The sequence below is a fragment of the Rousettus aegyptiacus genome, unplaced genomic scaffold (assembly GCF_014176215.1).
Source record: "Rousettus aegyptiacus isolate mRouAeg1 unplaced genomic scaffold, mRouAeg1.p scaffold_m13_p_14, whole genome shotgun sequence".
Classification (NCBI taxonomy): domain Eukaryota; kingdom Metazoa; phylum Chordata; class Mammalia; order Chiroptera; family Pteropodidae; genus Rousettus; species Rousettus aegyptiacus.
Window position 1 is genome coordinate 28,576,729 of NW_023416289.1, and position 22,669 is coordinate 28,599,397.

Below are 22,669 nucleotides of genomic sequence, written 5' to 3' on the forward strand. Positions count from 1 at the left end.
GGTACCTCCTGATATAATTAGCCCATGCGAATCTCACCTCCTGTGGTTTCCTGGCTCAGGAGCTGTGCATTTGTCAAAGGGCTATGATAGGACCCCCCACCTTGCAAAGGCGACATATGGCTGAGGAATTCGCATCACCAGGAGTTCTGCCTTGAGAATTTTCCGTTCCCAGATTCATTACTTAAACTGACCACGAGATGCCCGCACCATATTTGACTGATGCTAAAGCCGTTGGAAACAAGAGCTTACGAAGGACAAGAATCAGGATCAAAATCTTCTTTTACTGGTGCTCAGTGGAAGCCTTTCAGTTATTTTAGCAAGTCCTACTGAAGTATAATTTTGAACAAATGGCCCAATCAAAGGACTTGAGGAAAATGAATAGAGAAATGCAGAGTCTTCTAGACAGAAAGGCTCCTTACATATTTTTAGCTCCTTTTGAGCTAAAGAATTTGAAAAAAAAAATGCTAATATTTATTGAACAGTTTCTAAGTGCTCGCTTTGGGCTAAACTCTTCATACAGTTCAACCATATTAAACATGGAACTGCCAGTTTTACATCAAAACAGGTTGAAAGTCTATAACTATGGTTCAAACTGAGATATTGCCTCATTTCTTATAAGTCTGTGAGATAGTTGGTAATATCCCCATTTTACAGATGAATAACCTGAGGTTCAGAGAAGTCAAGTCACTTGATCTCGGTCACGCAATTAATAAGAAAGGCAAAACCAGGATTTAAACCCACATCTATGTGACTCTAAGATTCACACTTGAAATTACCACGCTAGCGTGCTCATGTTACACAAACTAATTTGGTTCTTGACACGTGGTAATGGTTATATAAGCAAGGTTCAATTAGAATAAATTATGAGAGTATTTTGTGTTCATTCTATTAATTACCCCCATTAAATTTTAGCCAGTTATTTTGCACGTAATCCTCCACATTTGGCTATGTTTGCAATTTGCCAAAGTCTCCCAATCGGCCAGTCTTGCCATAAACTTTCCTTGTGGCCCCGGACGACACCACCATCCATCGGCGTGAGGGGCGTGTAGGCTTCTTGCACGAAAAACTTGCCCACACACCTGTCAGCTTATAGATCTCCATTTCTCTTTTGGAAAACACAGAAGCCGTCACATGAACTTTCTTTCCTTTTTCACCACAGGATTTTAGAAACTTAGAAATGGGAAGTTCCAGGGATAACATCTGACCCAACAAGGCACCTCCTGGGAGCAGGAGGCGGGTGACAAAAGACCTGGACGTTTATCCCATTTGTGCCCAATCCAGCTGTGTGGCCTGGGTGGGGAGCCCGCCCTCAGGTCTCTGGATCTTGGTGACACAGGGCGTGGGCCAGATCTTTAACACTCTTTTTAGACCCAAGATTCTATAAGACTCTGTGACCTCACCATGAAACGACATACCCTCATGAAATGTCACGTTCTTTCAGAGGAGGACCCCATGATGGTCAACGGCTTCTACTTAAAACTCTCTCTTTCTTATTTATTTGTTTTGAACATGTAACACGTGTACCTAGAACAAACTTGACAAGGTACAGAAGGGTTTCAGCGAAAAACAAATCCCCCGCTACTACTGCCACGGTCACCCAGTCTTCATTCGAAGAGACACACGCAGCCACCACTGTTCGCCTGTCCTCCCAGAGCTGGCCCCAAAGCAGACACATTTGGGTGCATATGGTGCAGTTTGCCCAAACGGGCGTCAGCCAGGTATCTCAGTGTCTCCATTTACCCGTGTGCCCTGGGGCTGCTCCACCTGCGTTGAAACAGACGTCTCTCCCCGGTCCCTTTTTCCTTCTTCCCTTCGGAAACTGAGTTCAGCTCTCTGGGACCGAGCCTCATAGAGGAGGACTCAGACCCCACCAGAACTCCCAAAGGAGAAGGCCAGGTTTCGCCAGGGGGCTACAATGGCTAACCATGAGACGGGGCTTGCTCTCCCCGTTCCTGCAGCGAGTCCATGTGATGCGTAGGAAGGGAAAGGGGAAAATTCCATGGAGATGAGCTGAGACGACTTTTCAACGGCATTTTTTATTGCATGTTTGTCTAAAGCACTTACCAGGGGTGCCATGTGGACTGGGAAACAGGAAGAAGAATGAAGGCTGCTAATGTCTCCCTGTGCTAATGCAACATGGCTTTGCACAGGAGTAAGTGTGAACTTCCTCTCTGCAGCCCGCACGCCATCTAGGGTCTGGTCCTGTCCAGCTGTGCCGCTGGACTGGCCTCAGGGCCTTCCTTTCTGTTCCTCCACCACCAGCTCCTTTCCAGCTGAGTTTTCTGAATACGTTGACCAGTCACCCACTCACTTTCCCCTAGATGATTCACAAAAGTGTCTCCTCACCATTCAGTCATCGCTCCAACGTCATCACCTCAGCGAAGCCACCCGAGGCTTCCGGGCCTAGACTAGCTCTTGCTCAGAGATTTTCCATCATTTTGTTTCACTTTTTCCTTTTTTCATGGCATTTAACACAGTCTGAAATGATTGGCCTGTTTCTTTATATTTATTTTTAACTGCTTTACATTTATGACATGTTTACATTTTATCTCTCCCTGGCCAGTGGGATATAAGGTTTGTGAAAGCAAATGGTTTTGTCTATCTTGTTCCCTGTTGTGTCCCAGTGCACCAGACACCCCCTCTGGGTGGGCATATTGCAAAATGTCACTCCCTCTGCTAGACGCAGTGCCAGCAGTTCTGGCATGACTGGCAGCTCCCAAGATGACTTTAGCCGCCCTGGTCTGGTGCCTTGGTGAATTACGCACCTGGTTACAGCCCCGACCAACAGCCCTGAAGTACACTTGCCTCCCCCAGATTTCCACCCATGGTCACGTTCATTAATCCTCGTTCCTCCTAAGTGACAGAAGGTAACATTAACCCCAAATCTTCCTACTTCCCCCAAAATCAAATGTTTCATACCATGTATATGGGGACATGAAATTAAAAAATATTATGAGACTTCTGTTCATCTGTGATCTTTAAGGAGATGATGGCCCTGAATGAATCCAGCCAAGGACCTCCCCAGCCACATATTTAAGGCTGAGTTTAATAATACGCACTAGAATCCCCTACTGGCTTCTTTTCTAGCTCTAGCGTCTCAGGCTGATAGCCTGGCCAGGCTATACACAGTGACACACAGCTCCAAAAAGACATCGTTATACCACGTCCCCCGCTGCATGAGGATGCCAGTAATTCCAGGGTGCGATTTCCAGAAAAGAACTTGACTCAGACCCGTGGTTTGGAATGAACCTGCTCAGTTCAGCCAACCAGGGAGCAAATCAAATCTCACACTCGTGGGCAGCGTCTGGACTGAAGTGACGAGCGTGAGTGGAACTTCTTAGTACACAAAGGTCGCCCGAGCTGTCCCAGTGTTTTCTAAAATGGTGTTTTATTGCTATATAATGCGATTTCATGACGAGTCCTGGGCTGTCCTCCCACACTTCATATTAAGTTATTCCTTTTTATTATGCTCGTTTCATTGATGATGTCATGACATGGCCCATCAAGTCTTAATTAAAACCATGGCTGTAATGTCAGGCTGCCTTTAAAACCATGAACGCCAGGGCTTTGGGGTGGGAGGCCTTCAGAGCACCACGGAGGCGCGGGAGCGAACGGTCATTGTGGATTTGCAGGAGGAAGCCAGAGGTCCTTGGAGGTTCTGGGGCGTGGGCGGATGCCAGGGTGTCGTGAGTTCAATTGTGCCTCCCAGAAAAAGATTAGCCCCCAGCACCTCTGAATGTGACCTTGTTTGGAAATGAGAGTCACAGCAGATGTAACTCGTTAAGATGAGGTCATCTTGGAATGGGGTGGACCCCCACTTGAATCTCACTGGGGTCCTCATGAGAAGACAGCAGGTGGAGACGGAGACACCCAGCTCTTGGAGGGAGCACAGTCCTGCCTGATTCCAGACTTCCCGAACAGGGAGACGATATGCTTCTGTCGCTTTAAGACGCCCAGTGTGTGGCACTTTGTTGTGGTGGCCCTAGCAAACTAATACACAGGTTTTGCTCAAATTTTCTTGAGTTCCATCACCCTAGCCTTGAAACGGCTGGGGACAGACAAATTCTGTGTTCCCTCCATCTGAACCCCGATCCCCGATCCCTGGAGACAGTCCTGACCCAGACATCAAAGGCATCTTGTGTGTGGATTTGCCCTACAGGAAGCTTGCTACAGTTATGACCTGAAAGCTCAGCATTTGTGAGAAATAAATACCATCCCTCAACCCCCCACCCCCCACCCCTATGTGATTACTAATAGAAGGCTGCTAGGAGGCCCTGAGAATTCCTTGCGTTTGAGCTTGTTCCGGATTCCAAAATGTCTTTAGAAAACAGAGTGCCCCCCAATGCAATGCTCACTTCTCTTTTATGCAGCACGAAGTTAGGGACCCTGCTGAGGTCACTGAGTCCCAGTCCTTGTTTTTGTCAGGAACCTCAGAGGGACCTTGGTCTCCTTTGGCAGATGAGGAAACCCACGGCCCTAGGTCACACCATGATGTCTGCCTCAGTGACAAGCTGAGTGGCTGTGGCTGGCTGGGCACAAGGGTGTGTGGGGGTGTGAGCACGTGTGTGTGAGCCTGTGTGGGTGCTCGCATGTGTGTGTGATGGGCACATATAATTATCCTCCACGAGGAAAGTGAAAGACCTGTGTTCTTGCCTCAGCAATATGATGTCTTCCCTTATCTCTCTGAGGTTGTTTTTTTCTTTTTAAAACTTTCCTTCCTCGACAGTTTCTTTTTCCTTCCTGGTGCCCTTTTTGTTATTGTGGTAAAACAGACATAACAGAAACTTCGACATTTTGACCATTGAAAGGCGTGAGATTCCGTGGCATTAAGGACACGCACAGTGCTGTGCAGCCATCATCTCAAGTCTAGCTCGAGAGCAGTTCCACCACCCCAAAGGGCAGCCCAGTGCGCATGAGCAGCCGCTCCCTGGCCTCCCTCCCCCATCCCCAACCACCACTCGCCTGCTTCTCCCTGTGCCCGCAGCACACCTGTACCTGCGGCTGAGAAGTGCCGGGAGGAGACCAAGAGGAGAAGGTGAGTCACTCTTCTTTACCCTCCTCCACTGTTGCTCATCGTTTAAACGTCATCTGAGCAGATCGGGGCTCGCGAATGCTAATGAGTTCTCTGTCCGGCACCTGCTCAGAGAGGTGGGTGGGTGGGTGGGTGGGGGGACGTCCTCGGAGAGAAGCCCTGCTTCAGACACTTAACCTAGCTCAGACCTCGGGGCAGCCCTGGGAGCTGAACGCACTCTCACCCACAGTACGCTCCCCACTCACCGAGTCATCCAGCAGAGCGCACGGCATTGGGATTTAAACCCATCACCGGCTCGCAATTGTGTAGACAATTATCTAGGACGATGCTGGTTAAAAGGCCAGTGAAGACCGAATCCAGTCATCACTAGTGTCCTTCTCCCAATGCGTCATTTCTTAGAAATGCTCAAACAAATAAAATAAAAGGTGTATCTCATGACTTTGGTGAAATTCTTGTCAATTTGCTTGGTGATACGACCGTAGTAAAAGGAGCTTTTGAGGGTGTCGGTGCACCCAGTGATTGAAAATAAATAGAGCTGGTTTAGGAAAGAAAGAAAATAGGATGTTTTAAATGCCATGAAAACCAAAATTCTCATCCCAGGAAGTCCGTGACCCCTGTGGATGGGCAGTTGGAATATAGGGTCAGTCGAACGGGAACATGAGAACAACGTCTCTATTACAAAGAAAGCATGGGCGTAAGGGAATACCAATTGGTAACAATTAGAGACGGATCAGATAGGTGGGGGAAAGTTCAGGTCCCCTCTGGGGTATATTTATATATCCTGTCTAGAGCAAAAAGCTCGTTAACCTGTGACTGGCTATCGGCTTCCCCCATCGGTGACCTGATCCAGTCTCTCTGCAAAGAATTTCAACTGTGCATGACTTTACTCAACCTTATTTGTAAATATGTTGCAGAGGGCACATTTTCCCCAACTGTTTGAAGTGTTACAAACCCAACCGCCTAAAGGGATTGGGCAGGTAGTGTGGACTAATGAAGAGAATGGGGAGCAGGCAATAAGGAGTGGTGGGGACAGTGGCAAACTGAGAACCAAGGCTTTACCCAAAGTGGCAGCCACAGCTGAACTCCAGGCTCCCATTTCCAGAGGGGAGCACTGGCCTGGTGTGGCCAGATCTTCTTAGTTTATCAAGAGCAACTAGATGTCTGGATTTATATGTGAAATGTCCCCATTATTTAAAAACATCGTGAGCCAACAAAATATGCCTGCAGCAGTTGAAGACTCCTGGACTAAAATCACAAGAAACGACAGCGACTTCTCTCTTTGTATTGACCAAACCACCACTTCTCCATAAAGCAGTGGCCTTTGATGCTGGGCAAGATACGGATCTGTGGTCTACCCACTGTCTTCTAGCTGGACCAGAGAGCATCCAACCCCTGCACCTTTGCCTAGTCCATGCCTCATGCCAGGAGGCCCTTATCCCTTTTGAAATGCAAGTGGCGTATGAAGTCACAAGGCAAGGTTTCCTTTATGATTTGAGAGAAATATGTTTGTGACTGTGTGAGTGGAGCTCCAGCTTGACTATTAGCTAATCCATCCACTATAAACCTTGGAGTTTCAATACTTGGTCCCATCTCCATAGCAACTTTATTCATTCACTTACAAGTGTTTATTGGATTCTAGATACTGTGGTTTATGTTACTTTATGAGGTTGATGTCTTTGGCCTCAGTGCTGGCTGTGCCTCGGATTCATCTGATGAAGCTGACGCAGATATGATGCTCGAATGATGGGTCATAATCTCTGAAGTGAGGTCCAGGCACCTGTGTACTTATAAAGCTCCCTCTGAGATCGGAGGTCCTATAAGCCTAAGCATGTATATGAAATCTTCTTATCCAACGAGCATCTCTCCCTCAAAATGTCTTGAACTTATTTCTGCTCATTTGATACTTGCAACAACACACACACACACACACACACACACACACACACACACACACACAAAAACAAAAACAAAAACAAGAGAGAGAGAAAGAAAAAGAATAAATCAGAGACGACTCTTTAAGGTCAGGGACCACATTTCAGCACCTCCGACAGCATGTTGGTCAAGGCATGTTTGTGACGGATACCTCTATTTTAGAAACAACCAGATCTATCAGTGGGAAGTGCTCCTTAGGAGAAAATTACCAGACGCTGATGGAACCTCCTTTTAGAGAGGCTCAAACCTGAAACCCACATGAATTTAAAATATGCAGAATCATGGGAGAGTCTGATGGCCCTCGGAATAAGAGGCAGAGCTCCCTGGAGCAGTCGCCTGTGCTCAGGAATGAAACATTTCCCACTGGGTATGACTCTGGTAACTTCTCGATGTGTAAGCGCGGGATACAATTCACATGGACAAACAAAGCAAAACAGAGTAACAGGACCGGCCTCGGCGTTCTTTAGGATGTTAATCCTCATAAGCTCCTGCAGTTGATAACCATAACGTTCTGGAAACCAGACACCATAGATCATTACACAGCAATGTTGAGCAGTAGGTTGTGTCCTGAACTCTCTCCAGTCCCTGAGTTCAAATCCCAGAGGCTGACTTTTGTTCTAGATTTTTTTTTTTCTTTTGGTGGGATGCAGATTAACCTCCATCTCGCCTCATTCCCTTAGGCCAGGGTCACCTTTCAGCAAAATAGAGGACACACTGCAAGTGATCAGTGTTTATTTTTCAGTTGTCATTTCCAGTTTACCTTGCCAAACTTGATCTTCAAGTGAGAAACAAATAGCTACTGAAATCTGTCCAGAATTTTTTTTTTTTTTGGCAGGCAGTAACTGTCACAAACAAATCAGGCACGTAAGATAGGGGTGTCCACAGCAGAGTAACATGCTTTTAAAAGGCAAATTACACTCATCCTTGGGCACAGAACACAAAAATTGCATTGGTTAGGCCAATGAACAGAACTTAAACAATGTTGCATCTCTTTGGCCACAGGGATACCGCAGCTGTGATGGATGGCTTTACAGGAGTCCCTCGTAGTCCCTTTGCATGAAGCAAATCTTGCTCGCCTCAGTCGCCTTATCTCTTCTCCGCCAACTTCAAAAGCTCAAAGCAAGCCCTCTCCCAGAAGGGTAAAATTTCCCGGGTGACAGATTCGAAGAGCAAAGAGACGCGAGGTCAAAGGCAAAAAGAAAACAGTCTCTCATCTGATTAATGGTTTGAATTTAATTAGTGGGAAAAGGCTCAAATCAGACAGTTTGTGACTTGGTCAGGCCCCAGGTCCCTTCTTGCAAAATTACAAAAAACCAAAAGGGTCAGCCGGTCTGAAGAAGGCTAACTTTTTGGGATGCCTGCTGTTTTCACACTGGTTTAAATAGCGAGTCAAATACTAGTTTAAATAGGCAGGTTGGTGATGTTCCAAGCAAACAGTGAGAAGGGTGGTTTTTAGGGTTGTAAATTTTGAGGTTTTTGCAAATGAAATGCAGTTTTGGAGTAAATATGGCAGCAGCATCTTTTCATCCTCTAACACTATCACCCTGTGAAATGGGAGGAGTTTGGTTATAGAGTTTCCAAGGAGTCTGGATTTAAAATCCTTATAGCCACAAAGGATTAAAGGCAGGTGAGGATATTGCCTTTCCAGGATTAAGTTAGGTTATTTGAAATAACCCTTGCATTTGTTAATTCCTTTGTTCATTCATTTATTTATTCATTCCATAAATATCTATTGCGATTGGCACAGGGTGGCAGTCTAGGTGTCGGGGTGACTGATTTAGAATACGCCCTACTGAGGAAAAAAATGGAGGTCCAAGGAGAGCAAGACATGGCAAAAGATCACACAGCAAATACATGGCTGTCTTTGGATGCAGCCCAGTCACCGCCTTCACCATCATCCTGGGGGTCCCCAATGGCACCCCATTTATGAAAACAAAGCAAAACCATCTGCACTCCTAGGCTTGTGATTTGGGTGCATGCTGGGGAAGCAGATAACCAAGTGCGTTAGAATTGTGTCTAAAAGAGGAGTTATTAGGTCATGAATGAGACCCTTAGGCGCTCTTCTACTTACAAAATTCATCAACCCCATAGCACCACTTCAGAATTCTTAGAGTCATTTTGTACTGTCTTTCTAATTCTTGATTCTTTTTCAGCTAGTTAAGAGCTCCCGATATTTGAAACCTCAATTATGTGAGATATTACTATAAACCAGAGACCATCAAACAGAAGCCAGTGGTAGTGTCCTCTTTCTTAGTAATTGATGGACTCTTAGACCTCAGATTTAATTTAGTCCACCCCCTCTCTCCCCAGTGTTTAAAATCCTTCAATAACGTCCTTGGTCAAGTGCTCATCTAACCTCTCTTTGAACAATCCCTATAGTGAACGGACCTATTCTTTAATCGAGTTATTTTATTTTGGACCACTCTTATCATTATAAATGGTATTGATGTATGAAACATCCATCATGTAGTTCTACATCCACCCTCTAGTTGGATTAACTCTACATATGTCTTTTTCACAATAAGACCAATGGTTGCTATGTGGTCTGCATGGATCTCCCTGGGTGGGCCTGAATTTTCCCACCAAAACACCCCCTTCTACCCCAGGGATAAACAGTGGACTTTCCAAGTCTCACAGGGAATATGTGGCTGGCCCTGGAGTTATACAAACCAAGCTGCTCTGAGCTCAATAATGGCACCAGATCCGAAGAATGCCAAATGCCGGATGAGGTCATCGCCATTCCAATCCCATTTAGCCTTTCCCAAACACTGCGAGAAGCCTGCCCACCAGGCAAGTCACATATTAAATGTCAGCCTGAAAGGGCCCTAAATCAAGTCAGGTCAGGTATTTAAGCTTCCTAAATCTTGGCTGCAGCTTTGGATGCTGGCAATTGGCTTTCGTTTCCTTCAGAAGGCTTCTGATTGTTTTGGCAGCGTCTCTGACTTCGTCTCCAACATCAGTTCTTCCCAAACCCCCCAAAAGGAAATAAATATGCATAAAGCAGGTATTTGTTCTTGTTTAACAATCTGGTTGCTCAGAAATGAGAACTCAAGTCTGTAAGCCCAGCTGTTCCCCTTGAGGAGGGCCAACTACCACCAACCCCAGCAGCTCCCCAGCTGCCATGGGGGTGCCACTGGAAATGGGTCCTTGATCACCAAGGAGGCTAAAGTTCTGGCCCATGTAAAGCTCTATGGAAGACAGGCTTAGCTCAGCTTGATGCAGGCATACCGAGCTCCGACTTTGTGTGGAGCAGCCCAAGACAGAGGAGGATGGAGAACACATCACTGGGGAGCTCATTTGTCTGGCCAAACACAATGGCTACTCTCCTCGTAAAAGATTTCCTTCTCCAGACTTGCGGTTTTTTCTCATCTATGAAATGGATGGATTGAAGCAGAAAGTCTTGAAAGTTTCCATTAAAATGATGGAATGGACACCAACCTATGTCTGCTGCCATTACTTTTCAAGACAGTCTGTGAAACACATGTGCACACAGGCCAGCACTAACCAGGCTGGGATGCCCAGTGGACCCTCAGGTGGTCACCTCGATTGCTGCCATCACCATCATTATTACCATCATCATTAGCATCATCATCATCATCATCATCATCATCATCATCATCATCAGTAGCTCCCTGTTTTGACTACTTCCTATTGCCTGTTTGCAGAGTGTCCCCATTTGCTGAAATAAGCTGCCAAGTATCCAGTGAATTTTTTTTCGCACTAGCAGGCAAGGCAAGGATTGGTCCCTCCATCTATTATCTATGCCAATATGATATATTCTGAAGAATTATAAATAGTGGACTTTTTAATTATAAACAAACCATCATGTAGAACAAAAGGAAGAACAAAGAATTGTCACAGTGTATATGTACATCAAAACATCAAGTTATATACCTTAAATATGTGTATTTTTATATGTCAATGATATCTCAATAAAGCTGTTGGGGAGAGAGAGAGAGAGAGAGAGAGAGAGAGAGAGAGAGAGAGAGAGAGAGAGAGAGAGAGAAGCAAATGGTGTGATAGAAGGAAAAGCAAATCCCAGAGCACCGTTTTTCTACTTCCTTCTGTTGAAATCTAGAATGAAAACATTTCGTAAGAACACTAAAAATATGTCCATTGGGTCACGAAGTAAAATCAAGTCTTGAGCACTGACTGCACTAGAGGGCCCTCAATTCTCTGGATGGCTGTATAATCGGTTGTCTAAACTAGAGCCCATTTGAGAATAAAAGGAGACATTAAAACCAATTAGTGGACATAAATTAATTAACAATTGCCTCGACTTAACTGTCCCAGCCCAGCTGGGACATATGGTCATCCTGCAAATATCAGACCTGGGGTTTAGCTAATCTACAATGAATTCACCAAGGGATAAGTGAGAAAAATGTAAGTATGCACCAACATGTTCACGGTCCTCAACTGCCCTTTCTAGGGAAGGTCTGTACTTCATCTGTGATGATGTTGTGCCCACTTTTCGTGTGTGCTGAAAATCTTTTTAAAATCGATTGGTTATAGGGGTAGATAATATAGATTTGTTGTTTTTGTTAATCTGCTTATTAACTTGTTATTTTTCAAGTACTTAATTAATGCAATAAAAGTTGATGTGCTATGTCAATCCACCTGATTTTTTAAAAATTTACTGCTCTCTGAAACCCTTAAATATGGGACCACTTATCTGGACTTCTCTAGCTCACTAGGGAAAGGACTCTTCCTGGGAATTATCCTCTTGACTGCCCCACACTCACACCATGCTCAAAACCACCCATCCCCCAGTCTTGCTGTATTATTATTTCCTAAGTATTATTGTCTATTATTAGTTTTTAACTTGGATTTCCCCTCCCCACAAACCATTAGAGTGGGTCAATTCCCTTGAGTGCCACAAGAGCAGCACCCCCACCCACACACACAGAGCATCCCCAGCCCTCCCCCAGCCCAAGCAGTGGCAGCTCTTCCATCATCGCAGATAGTGGAATTTATCTCAGAACCATCTGGCATGTATCACTATGCAAAGGACGTCCCCACAGAGGGAGCCCATGGCCAGATTGCTATCTCGAGACCCCATGTTGGGTTGCTGTTATTTTTAAAGACAACTCATTCAGCCACTGCAGGGAACTAATTTCTTTTCAACAAGGCTGCAGCCCCACTTTTGCAGCACCCATCCTGAAGTCAGAGAAGCCAGACAGAGATGGAGGAGGTGGGAGTGGGGTGGGGGGGCTCTTATTAGCACAGTTTCTAGGATCAAAGTCCTTTATGACCTGAAAGATCCCAGGCTGTTAGATTATAAATTGAGGTTTAATTAGAGCCTTGTCAATCAACTTCTATCACTGTCTCGGTTTAGGCAAATGGTTCTTACTTTGGCAAGTCATTAATTAAGAGTTTTGGAGAACACAGACCAGGTTTTTCTGTCAAGCAGAGAAGCAGATGTGGGTGATTTTCCACTCTTCGAAACTTTTTTTTTCCTCCCTCTTTTGGAGACTAGAGATGTATTCTGTTTGCTTCAGAGAAAAAAAAAACGGAGATATGGAGGTCTAAGAGTATTTAAGTACTAATGTCTTATTAATTGGGGGTAGGGTGGGCAAAGATGAAGTCACAGCTTAGCCTAGAGGTTAAAGAACCTGAGATTTGTGTTAACCACCTGACTCTGAGTTCTAACTCATACTGATAACCTCAGCCTTCTCTGAGCTTCATTCTCCTTGTCTCTACAATGAGAGTTGTGATAGTATCTAACTCGTGGTGTTGTCATTAAGAGTATTCTTTCATTCAACTACATTTTTCCGTGACCTACTATGTTACAGGCACTGGACTGGGTACTAGGAATCTTGTCATCAAAAAAGCAAACTCCTTGTGGAGTTTTCATTCTAGGCATAAGCGAGAGGGGAGAAACAAATCAGTAAACAAATAAATACACGATGTAAGGAAAACTAAGTAGAAAGTAAAGAGAAAAAGAAGAGGTGTGAATACACACTGAGGGGTTAGCATGGTGCCTGGCACATAATAAGTGATCAAATAAAGGTGATGGTGATGGTGATGGTGATGGTGATGGTGATGGTGATGGTGATGGTGACAGTGATGATGGTGATGGTGGCAATGATGACAATGATGATAACGATGTCAGTGATGATGATGCTGATTTCTGAAACTCCTCAGCACAGCAGGTCCCTTCCTTCACCTATTTTCATCCTTGGAAACAACCCTTCAATGATCCTATTTGGAGTGAAGGAATGCCAAAACCATGCTTGCATTTTCTTTTTTCAAGTTCAACACTTTCTCTTAGATTCGGCCAAAGGTCTTGGAATAAACGTTCAACTAGACCTTTATTAAAAAGCAACACAGATGAACAGCCCAAGAAAGCATCCAAACTGGAAAAGAAACGGTTCTTTGTGTTTGCTACTTGGCAATGAGTTCGTCTTAAATAAAAACAAGACTGATTCCGTGTAGATAGGAACTCTTGGAACCAGCTTTCTTTACTGCCCTGAGCCACACATGGCTGAGCGCCCCTCAGCCACACCTGTGCCTTTTATTAAATTCTGGGAGGAAAACGCTTGGACCAGGATGTTCCATTACTAATTTAGTACTGCAAAGCAAAACAGCAATGAGGAATGAACTTCCCTTGGCCCCCAAGCTCTTTACAATTAGTGATCATCCCTTGGCAAAAATAAAAATGATGGTCATTTCCCTGTGTCCTGGTGACAGTGGCAGAACAGCCCTCTTCCAAGGGCGTTTCTGGCTTCATCCCAGATGTGACGCCATCGTGTTCATGCAGTTTTGGACAAAAGCCATGTATTTGCCATAGAGACTGAAGCCAGGCTAACCTGGAGAATGAATCGTTCCCATCCATCTTTCTCTCCCTATCTTCATGAGTGAAGGGGAGAAACTAATAGGAGATGAAAAGTCACACCTAGAAGATCTCTATGTGTGATCATCCAGACGCATTAAGAGTGAAAGCATTTTTCTAAATTAAGGGCCATCCAAATCACGTTGTTACCTAATATCATACTACTAGGAAAGATAAAAAGAAAGTTCCATTATTTGGGATTTTTGGTTGCAGTAAAAACATTTCTAACTTAAGAAAAAAGGAATTCATGGATCATTCTGGGATAGCTCATAGGCTCGAAAGGAGAATTCTAGAATCAGGTCACAGAAGACTCAGAAACCTGGACAGCTCTGGGCACTAGTCTGTTTTCAGAGGCTGTAGTCAGGGTAAATGACCACCATTTTCTAGCCTTTGGGTCAATCAACACCACACTCAAATTCCAAGGAGAGCAGAGCTTGTCAGGGTGGCTTTACTTGGGTAAGTGACATGCCTAGTTATTGACCATGGGGGACATATTAGTCTGCTCAGCTGCTATAACTAAATAGCATAGAACACAACCGATTGGGGTCTTAGACAACAGACATGTATTTTCTTAAAATTCTGGATACTAGACATTCAGGATCAAGGTGTTGGCAGGGTTGGTTTCTTGCAAGGACTCTCCTTAGCTTATGGATGATCATCTTCTCTGTGTCCTTGCTTGGCTTTTTCTTGGTGTGAGAAGAGAGAGAGTAAGAGAGAGAGGGGAAGAAGTGGGAGGGAGAGAGAAGGAGAGAGAGAGTAGAGGGGGAGAGAGCTCTCTGGTATCTCTTCCTTCTTACAACGACACATATCAAAACAGGGCTCCACCCTTATGACCCCATTTAACCTTAATTACCTCCTTAGAGGCTCTATTTCAAAATACAGTCACACTGTAGGTTTGGGCTTCAACATAGGAATTGGGGTGGGGCACACAATTCAGTTGGTAACAAGGGAACTGGCACCTTGAATGATAAGCCAGTTGTGAGGAGGGTGGGAGCTTGGCATGCATGCTGACCCCTGCCAGGACAATCTGCTGACATCGGCTGACAGACGTCAGGATAATCGTGACCTTGTGCCACTGCCTCAGAGGCTCGCACTGGGGATAGAATGACCGCAAATGACTGTCATATGAACAGGAACTGCTGAGCCGCGGGGTGGGAGTAGAGAGGAGGGGTTCACTGTGCCGGCAGGGTGGCGTGAGGAGGTCTAGAAGCGGCACATCAGGCCCCAGTCTGAGGATAAATGGCGTCTCCCAGGGACCAATGAGTGTGAGTCTAAATAGTACTTCGTGGATCTTCAGGGGCTACTGTCTGCTTGTTGTGGTGGGCTCAGGCCCTCAGCAGCTTGATGTTGACTAAACCCAGCACCCCATTGTGGGAGGGCTCCAAGTCTTGCAGTTGTAAATCCCAGCTTTCTGGGTACCTAGACAGACTCTCTCCTTAATGCCCTCCTCCTCCGTCCAGAAACAATCCTTCTCACCTCAATTGTCACTTAAATGTCCCATGTTTCATCCTGGAGTGTGATGTCACAGAAGGCACAGACCAAGATTCGGGACCCAGGGCCATACACTGATGAGCTTGGTGACTCTGGGTGAGTGGCCTCACCTCTCTGAGGGTTCCTTTTGTCATGTCCACAGTGAGGGCAGTGGGGTGCATTCTTCCTAACTCCCTAGACCAATGTGGGCAACACAACAGATCATGGAAGGAGAACCCGTTGCTAATGGACTGGGCATGGGCTGAGTGGGACAGAACGAGCTGTGAAGGTGACCACCGCAGTATTGGCCCAAGCAGCTTGGCAAGGATGCAAGAGAGGCAGACGTTGTCGGGGGATGGAAGGCAACAAGAGTTCAGGTCTGAAGATGAGAAATCTACAAATCCAAGAATCTGAAGGAGTAAATTCTATAGCGCACATAGAGTGCCGAGCGGGGTGCCTGGCACCTGAAAAATACTCGAGAATATTAGCCATGTGGCTGATTCTGGAATAGCTCACGGTGAGCAGGACTCTGCACCAATTGCCCCGCTCAACACTACCTTTTTATTATCGTCGGCCCCCTTGCATTTATCTCCCAAGTGAAAGGTTCAGGAAATATGAGCTGTGTCTCGATGCAGGCTGTCCCAGGCAGTCGGGGGAAGATCAATGTCCTGTTTGAAGGGTGAGCTCCTCAGGGTTCACGCCGCCCACGCATTCTGAAACCTGATCGTTACCGTGTCTTTTATGAAGATGGAATCCTTGGCAGGTGATTATTTTTGCTGCCCCTCTTCATATCAAACATGCTAAAGATCAGTCACTTGTTAAGGGCCAGCTGTTGACAGGGAGGGGTGGAAGGCGGCAGGCAGAGATTCCCGCTGATCTCTCCAGGATCAGATTATGCTAAGCAGAGAGTTCCTTCACCCCCCAGCCCAGAGCCATGGACAGCCCAGGAGCTGGGGGCCTGGGACTCTCTGGAATGCCAACGAAGACCCTGTGCCTGTCTCTTGGCTTGATGAGCTCTCACTGACCCTTCAACTGAAATGTCACTTCTACCAGGAAGCACCCCCGACACCTGCCCGATGAGCCTCCCCCACCCTGTGCTCTCACGGCGGCACCTGCCGCTCTCCTTCCAACACGTTGCATTCCTGCCATGATTTATTAATCATCGTTACTTGTGCAGCACCCTTCTCCCACGTAACTGTGAGCTTCCTGGGGATGGAGGTCCGTGTCTCTTCAGAATCATTAAACCCATCCCAGAGCCTAACACATGGTAGGGGGGAATCAGTCAGTATTGATTGATTGGCTGTTGATGATCATCTGCGCAGAACATAATGGGAAAAGCTGGGTTTATGAGCAAATACAGGTACAATCATTACGTGCCATTTTGACCTAAGAGATTAAAACAAAAACAAAACCTAGGTGACAGGCATTCAGCAATAATCTAAAATCACCAGTTCCAAACTGTGGGTTACCTACCATGTTAGGATGGGGAAGGGACAAAATTATTTTAAGGGATTTGTGAATTTATACTGGACCAAGTATTATCTTTATTTAAATTTTTTATTATCAACAACATTTATATATGTAAGTAGGCAGATAGTCTAGCGAGCTCCCATATACCTACCTACTACATTCGACAGTGTAAGACTTTGCCATGCTCCCCTGACCTCATGTCATTTCTTTCCTACATAAACACACATCTTTCAAAAATACAGACGCTTAAAAAATACAGATATTGTCTTATAATAATAGGAAAAGCATGTTTACAGAAAGTACTCTGTCTTGCCCATATGAACTGGATTATTATTTTGTAAGTGCATGCTGTTGCAAATGATCTATTTTCTGAAATTAAGAGCATTAGAAATTCACAGGAGGCAATTTTGCCAAGATAGAGTTCTTAATTCACAGATAGTAAAAGTACAACGACTATCCCGAGGGGTGTGTGATGTTTTTTTGACATCATACATGAAAAGGATAGGAAACTCTGATTTAAAACTTGGTTATAGCCATAACCAGGGTTTCTGCCCAGCACACTCCTGATGGAAGTTGTAAAGGGAACATACCAGAGAGACTCAGGTGTCTTTCCCTTTGCATTATTGTTGTCGTTGTTGTTGTTATTATTTTATTATTATTTTATTTATATTTGTTTGTTCGTTTGCTTGCTTTGCTTCTCCCCTGTGGAGCTGCTCCAGGAGAGAAACTAGAATCAGACAACAGGTGGCAGGGAGGTGGCTCCCGCTGTGGCGGTGCCACGAAGCCTGTTCAGGGCGAGCACAGTTCAGAATTGACTTTAGGTCCTAAATTGCTTAAAAGGATGGATTCTGATGTCTAGTATGTGAGATGTTTAACAGATAACTCGTTCTCATCCTGGTCTGCCATTTGCTAACCACGTGATATTACAGAGTTTCAGCTTTGTCACTTGAAAACGAGCACAAGAATTCTAGCCTCCCTGCCCACTATCCTCAGGGTTAAAGACCCTGTTGAGATAGTCTAGCAAAGTGTTTGCAAACTGTTGAGTGCTGTTCAGATTTTATAAGGCACCTGGATGTTCTACCTTCCTCTGCCCTTTGTATAGGTTCCCTTTCGTTATCTGGCGTCTTGGAGTTTTAGCAAACAACGTAGCTGCTCCTTCCATCTCATTCTTTGCCCTGTTCCTTTGTCAGCATCTCGGTGAGACTGCTACGGCCCCAGCCAGGAGCATCTGGACCCAACACGAAGGAACCCAATCAATCAGCGGCTTTGCACGTGACGCGCCGAACAACTGCATCGGCAGATCGCTTTCCTCACTAAAAAGACCAAATGGCCATCAGACGGTTGGAGCCAAACCCCTGGCCCCAGCACACAGCTCGGCAACTGCTCACCTCATGTGGCAAAGGCATCTTTCAAGGGGAGGTAGAGACTTGCCACTGTGACTGCTTGGTCCACTGCAGCCATTTTTAATCCTGGCTCCTCTCATTCTAGAGCCTGGGAGGTTTTCAGAAGGACCCATGTTCAGGCCTCATTCCAGAGATGCTGGATTGAAGTCTCTGGCATCGGCCTGGGCACTGGTATTTGCTGGCAGCTCCCTAGGTCATTCTAAGGTGTAGCCAAGGTTGAGAACTAGTCAGCTAATAGATCCCTCAGGTCAACCAACCTGCCTGTTCAAGTCAGTGAAAAATGAATCAACTAAATCAGTCATTCACTTATTGTAGCAAACAACAAACAAACAAATATATAAATAAAAAAATAAGTAAAAGATTATCCAGAAACATGTAGAGACTGACTCACAGAAATCAAACAAAACCTTCACTGGTCTCCAACTCTTGATGGAGGAGATTCATGGAATGAGTCATTGTGAGGACTAGGCTGGCTCTTTTCTACATAGAGTGTCACCTGGTGAATCTGTCACTGGCTAAAGGACAAGAGGGTAGCTATGTCCCTGATCTAGTTAATACCTTGAGATTTGGATGGTTTCTCTAAGGTCATTCATTCTCTCAGTCATTCTGACAGTTCTTGAGGCTTTTTCAAACACTAGGAACTATGCTAAGTCACGAGGACACATCGGCACTAGGACTTGGTCATTGTCTTCAGACAGAGAAGAATTATGGGAACATAATAATTATAGCTATAACTTACTGTGTATCTTTTGTGCCAAGTATTCAGCTGAGAACTCGACATGCATTCCTTTATTTGATCACTGTAGCAACTCTATGAGGGGGCAGTATTATTATAATCATGCTCTGTAAAGGAATCTGAGGCTCAGAGATATTAAGTAATTTGCACAAGGTCGCACAGCAAATAGCAGCAGAGCTGGTATTCCCACCCAGCCTATGACTCCAGGTGGATGCTCTCGACCTCCCACATTGTTGCTTTCTACAGCAACATCACCAGGACAGATCCCTAGGCTTCAGGAGTCTGGGAGTGAATGCCGAGACTCTGCTTTTGGGGCCATGAGAAAATTTTTCCTCCAAGGCCATGTTCTGATGACAGCTGATGTTCAGTTCTGTTTATGCTGACTCCGGCACAGTGGGGAGTAGTGCACTGATAAGTATTTGATAAGCTGTACCTGAAAAAAAGCCCTGGTTGCTTGAGTTTGCCAATTTCCATGGTATAAGTATGCTCTCCATGGCCGATTTCAAATTACCAACGTGGCATCACTGAGCTCAGATTAGGAAAGAGCTGCCCACAGTTAGCTCTTACTAGCTGGTATAAAGTGCTCCAGCAAACCACTGGAACCTCTTCCCTGATTTTCTCTGGTTGAAGGTCTTTGAGAACCATTACAGATCACTAGATCCTTTTAAATTTTGGTTCATAGAGGGATTTGTTAGACTGGAATCTCCATAATGGACAGGATCATGTCTATTCTTACTCACCATTGTATCTATCTACAGTTCCTTGCTTTGTCCTAAACCGTTATTTCTCTCCAGCTTGAGGGGATCTTGGCTTGGCCATGATGGAACTGGTGGGAGACAGAGGTGGCCAGATTGGGATAGATTTCAAAGGTAGGGTTAGTAAGAGGTGTTGTTGTATGTGGGAGGTGAAAGAGAAGAGTCGAGGCTGACCCCCAAGATTTTATCCTGAGCATGGGAATTGGCTTTGACCGTAGTGGGAAACACTGAAGGAATAAATTAAGGAGGCCAGAAATTCAAAGTGCTACATAGACAGTTGGAGTTGCCAGTTGGATCTCTGACAGGATGTTGAGAAGGCTGTCGTATGCCAGTCTAAGGGGCATCGAGAAGCAGCAGGGAGAATGGTTTGGAAGACTCTGACTTTGTGAATTTTTGGAGGAAGGGAATGAAGTGAAACACTGGTGGTGGTGGGTGGTGATGAGATGCTTGTAATTAAAGAAGTACAGTCATTCGTTCACATGCTCTTGGGTTTGACCATGATAGGTATGAGGGAAAGCTTTTTTTTTTTTAGTTCTCAAGTTTTTCTTATTCCTGTCATGACATTTTTTCCTGCAGGCCCATTTTCCTTCTTTTCTTGAACTACTGCCTTGAACCCTATGTTGATTGTGACCTCATGGACCAGACCCCCTGTTCGATCCTGCTCCAATGAGTTTTAGCAGAGGTTCTGAGAGGCCAGGGTGCTTAAAGTTATCTACAGTTCTGCATCATTATTAGAACCAACAAGAATTAGGACAGAAATGGGTTTGGAGAGCATGAAAAATATGGCATGTGAGAGAGGTTGTCTTATAAATTAGCATGCAAAAGCTTGGGTTTTGTATAAACAGCCCTGGGAAATGGGTTATCTAACAGGAAAAATAAATTAGATTCTTCAGATCATTTACAAAAATAATTTCCAGATACTTAAAGACCTATAAATATATAAAGCAAAGTTTTAAAACCTCTAGGAAAAAATGTAGAAGACTATCTGGTATTGGGAGTGCAGAGGATTTTTTTAAAACAAGATAGAAAATTCACAAACCACAAAGGATTAGATTGTAAAATATGCTATTAAACATTACTACATGCTAAATAAAGCAAAGAGATAATCCTCATGCTGGAAAATATAATAGCACCACATATATGGGCCAAAGAATTAGCATTCAAACTATATATAAAGAATGCCTACTAAACAGTCATAAATAAAACAAAACAGAACAGGATAAAAGGAGCAGAGAATACAAACCAGCATTTCATAAAAGAGGAAACCCTACTGCCCAGTAGTCAGGGAAGTGCCTGTTAAAACCAAAATGAGGCACCATTCCTCGCTCATTGGTTTGGAGAAATGAAACTGGGGGGTGCTAATTTGGAGGCTGGCGCCCCCACTCTCACATTGTTTAGTAGAGAACAATGTCAGTCTCTACTAAAGCCAAGCACGTACATCCCCTCCACCCAGGATGACGGTCTAAATCTACACCCCAGAGGACCTTCCATCCACACACGGGAGTGCCCATTGCTGCTGTGTGAGTGGCAACAGAATCTCTGAAACAATACAGACATCCATCAACAGGACCGCCGATAACTAAGTCAGGGAACATTCATTCAGTAGCACGCTTCGGAGCGTCAAGCTTGAATCATAGAGCTACATTATCAACACGGGTAAATCTTGAACCTTTGTGTAAAGCCAGGAAAGCAATTTGTAGAATGAAATGTGCGATAGGAAACCACTGATATACAGCATAAAAACTGCAAAACGACATTTCCTGTTGTTTATGGATGAATCTACATATGACAAAAATAGCAAAACATGCACAAGAATGATAAGCATCAAAATTAGGACAGTGGTCAACTCCAGAGGAGGAAGAAGGGATGATGGGATTAGGGAGAGGTATGAGGAAGATTTCCAATGCGTCTGTAATGTTTTCTTTCATAAAAATAATATTTGAATGAATGATGGAAAACGTTGATGTTGGCTAAAGCTCAGTAACAAGAATATGGTTATTGATTATTTTATTCTCTGTACTTCTCTGTGTGCTTGAAACATTTAGATTTTTTAAAAGACCAGATATTTATTTTTTATTGGTCTAGACTTCAGATTCTAGATCTTTCAGATTTGAGACTCAAATGAATAATTTCATATACTGTTGAATGTTATCACTTTGGGCTCTTTATTCCAACTCGCTAAAATTCATTTAGTTCATAAACATGTACTAAAGTGCTTCCTAAATGCCAGGTTCTAAGTATGAGTTTTTAGAGATGCATCGAGCATAATCGTCTACTAGTTTTTGAATCATCACTTTCTCACCCATCTCCTGAGAGGTGCTTCTGGGCTTTACAAATTCTACAGTTTGGTGAACTGGTTTGTCCCCAGCCAAGTATTTCTAAAAAGTGAGTAGTTCTGTTGCATAACAAATGTGCATAAACACTGCCATACTGTACACTTAAAAATAGTTAAAGTGGTGAATTTTATGCTGGTTTTTTTTTTTTACCATAATAAAAAAAAATAGCACGGGACATGATTAAGTACAGAGCCTTATGGCAAGCTACTAGAGAGTCTCTCCACATTAACTTTGCAATCCTAATTGAGTCTGTGTCCATGTGTGCATGTGTGTATGTGTGTGTGTATATCTCTATACACTACATTTCACATACAGAAATCTAGCCCAAGTTTTAGATGGTCGATTCAGGAAAAAATATATATATCTTGAAGCATATTGAATTTTTAAACTATTTGCTGAACTAGTAGACAGAAAAAAAAATTGTTGGGCATAGATTTTTCTGTGTCTATTACAAAACCTAAGGGATACTATTATGGAAGTAAAAGAACCCTCCGTGAGCCTTCTTTCTTCGACAGTGAAGTTTTTCCTTTACTTCTCGCGTGGCTCAGATGTTCTCCTCAGGCATTCTGAGATCCCGCACTAGCTCTTCATTTCTTTTCCCACTTGACAATGAAATCTCCCATGGCAACGGTCCTTCCCTTGGTTGCTTCCTCTCTCCTCATTCTTCTGTATTTTTATTTTCTTTTACCACTCATCTTTTCCT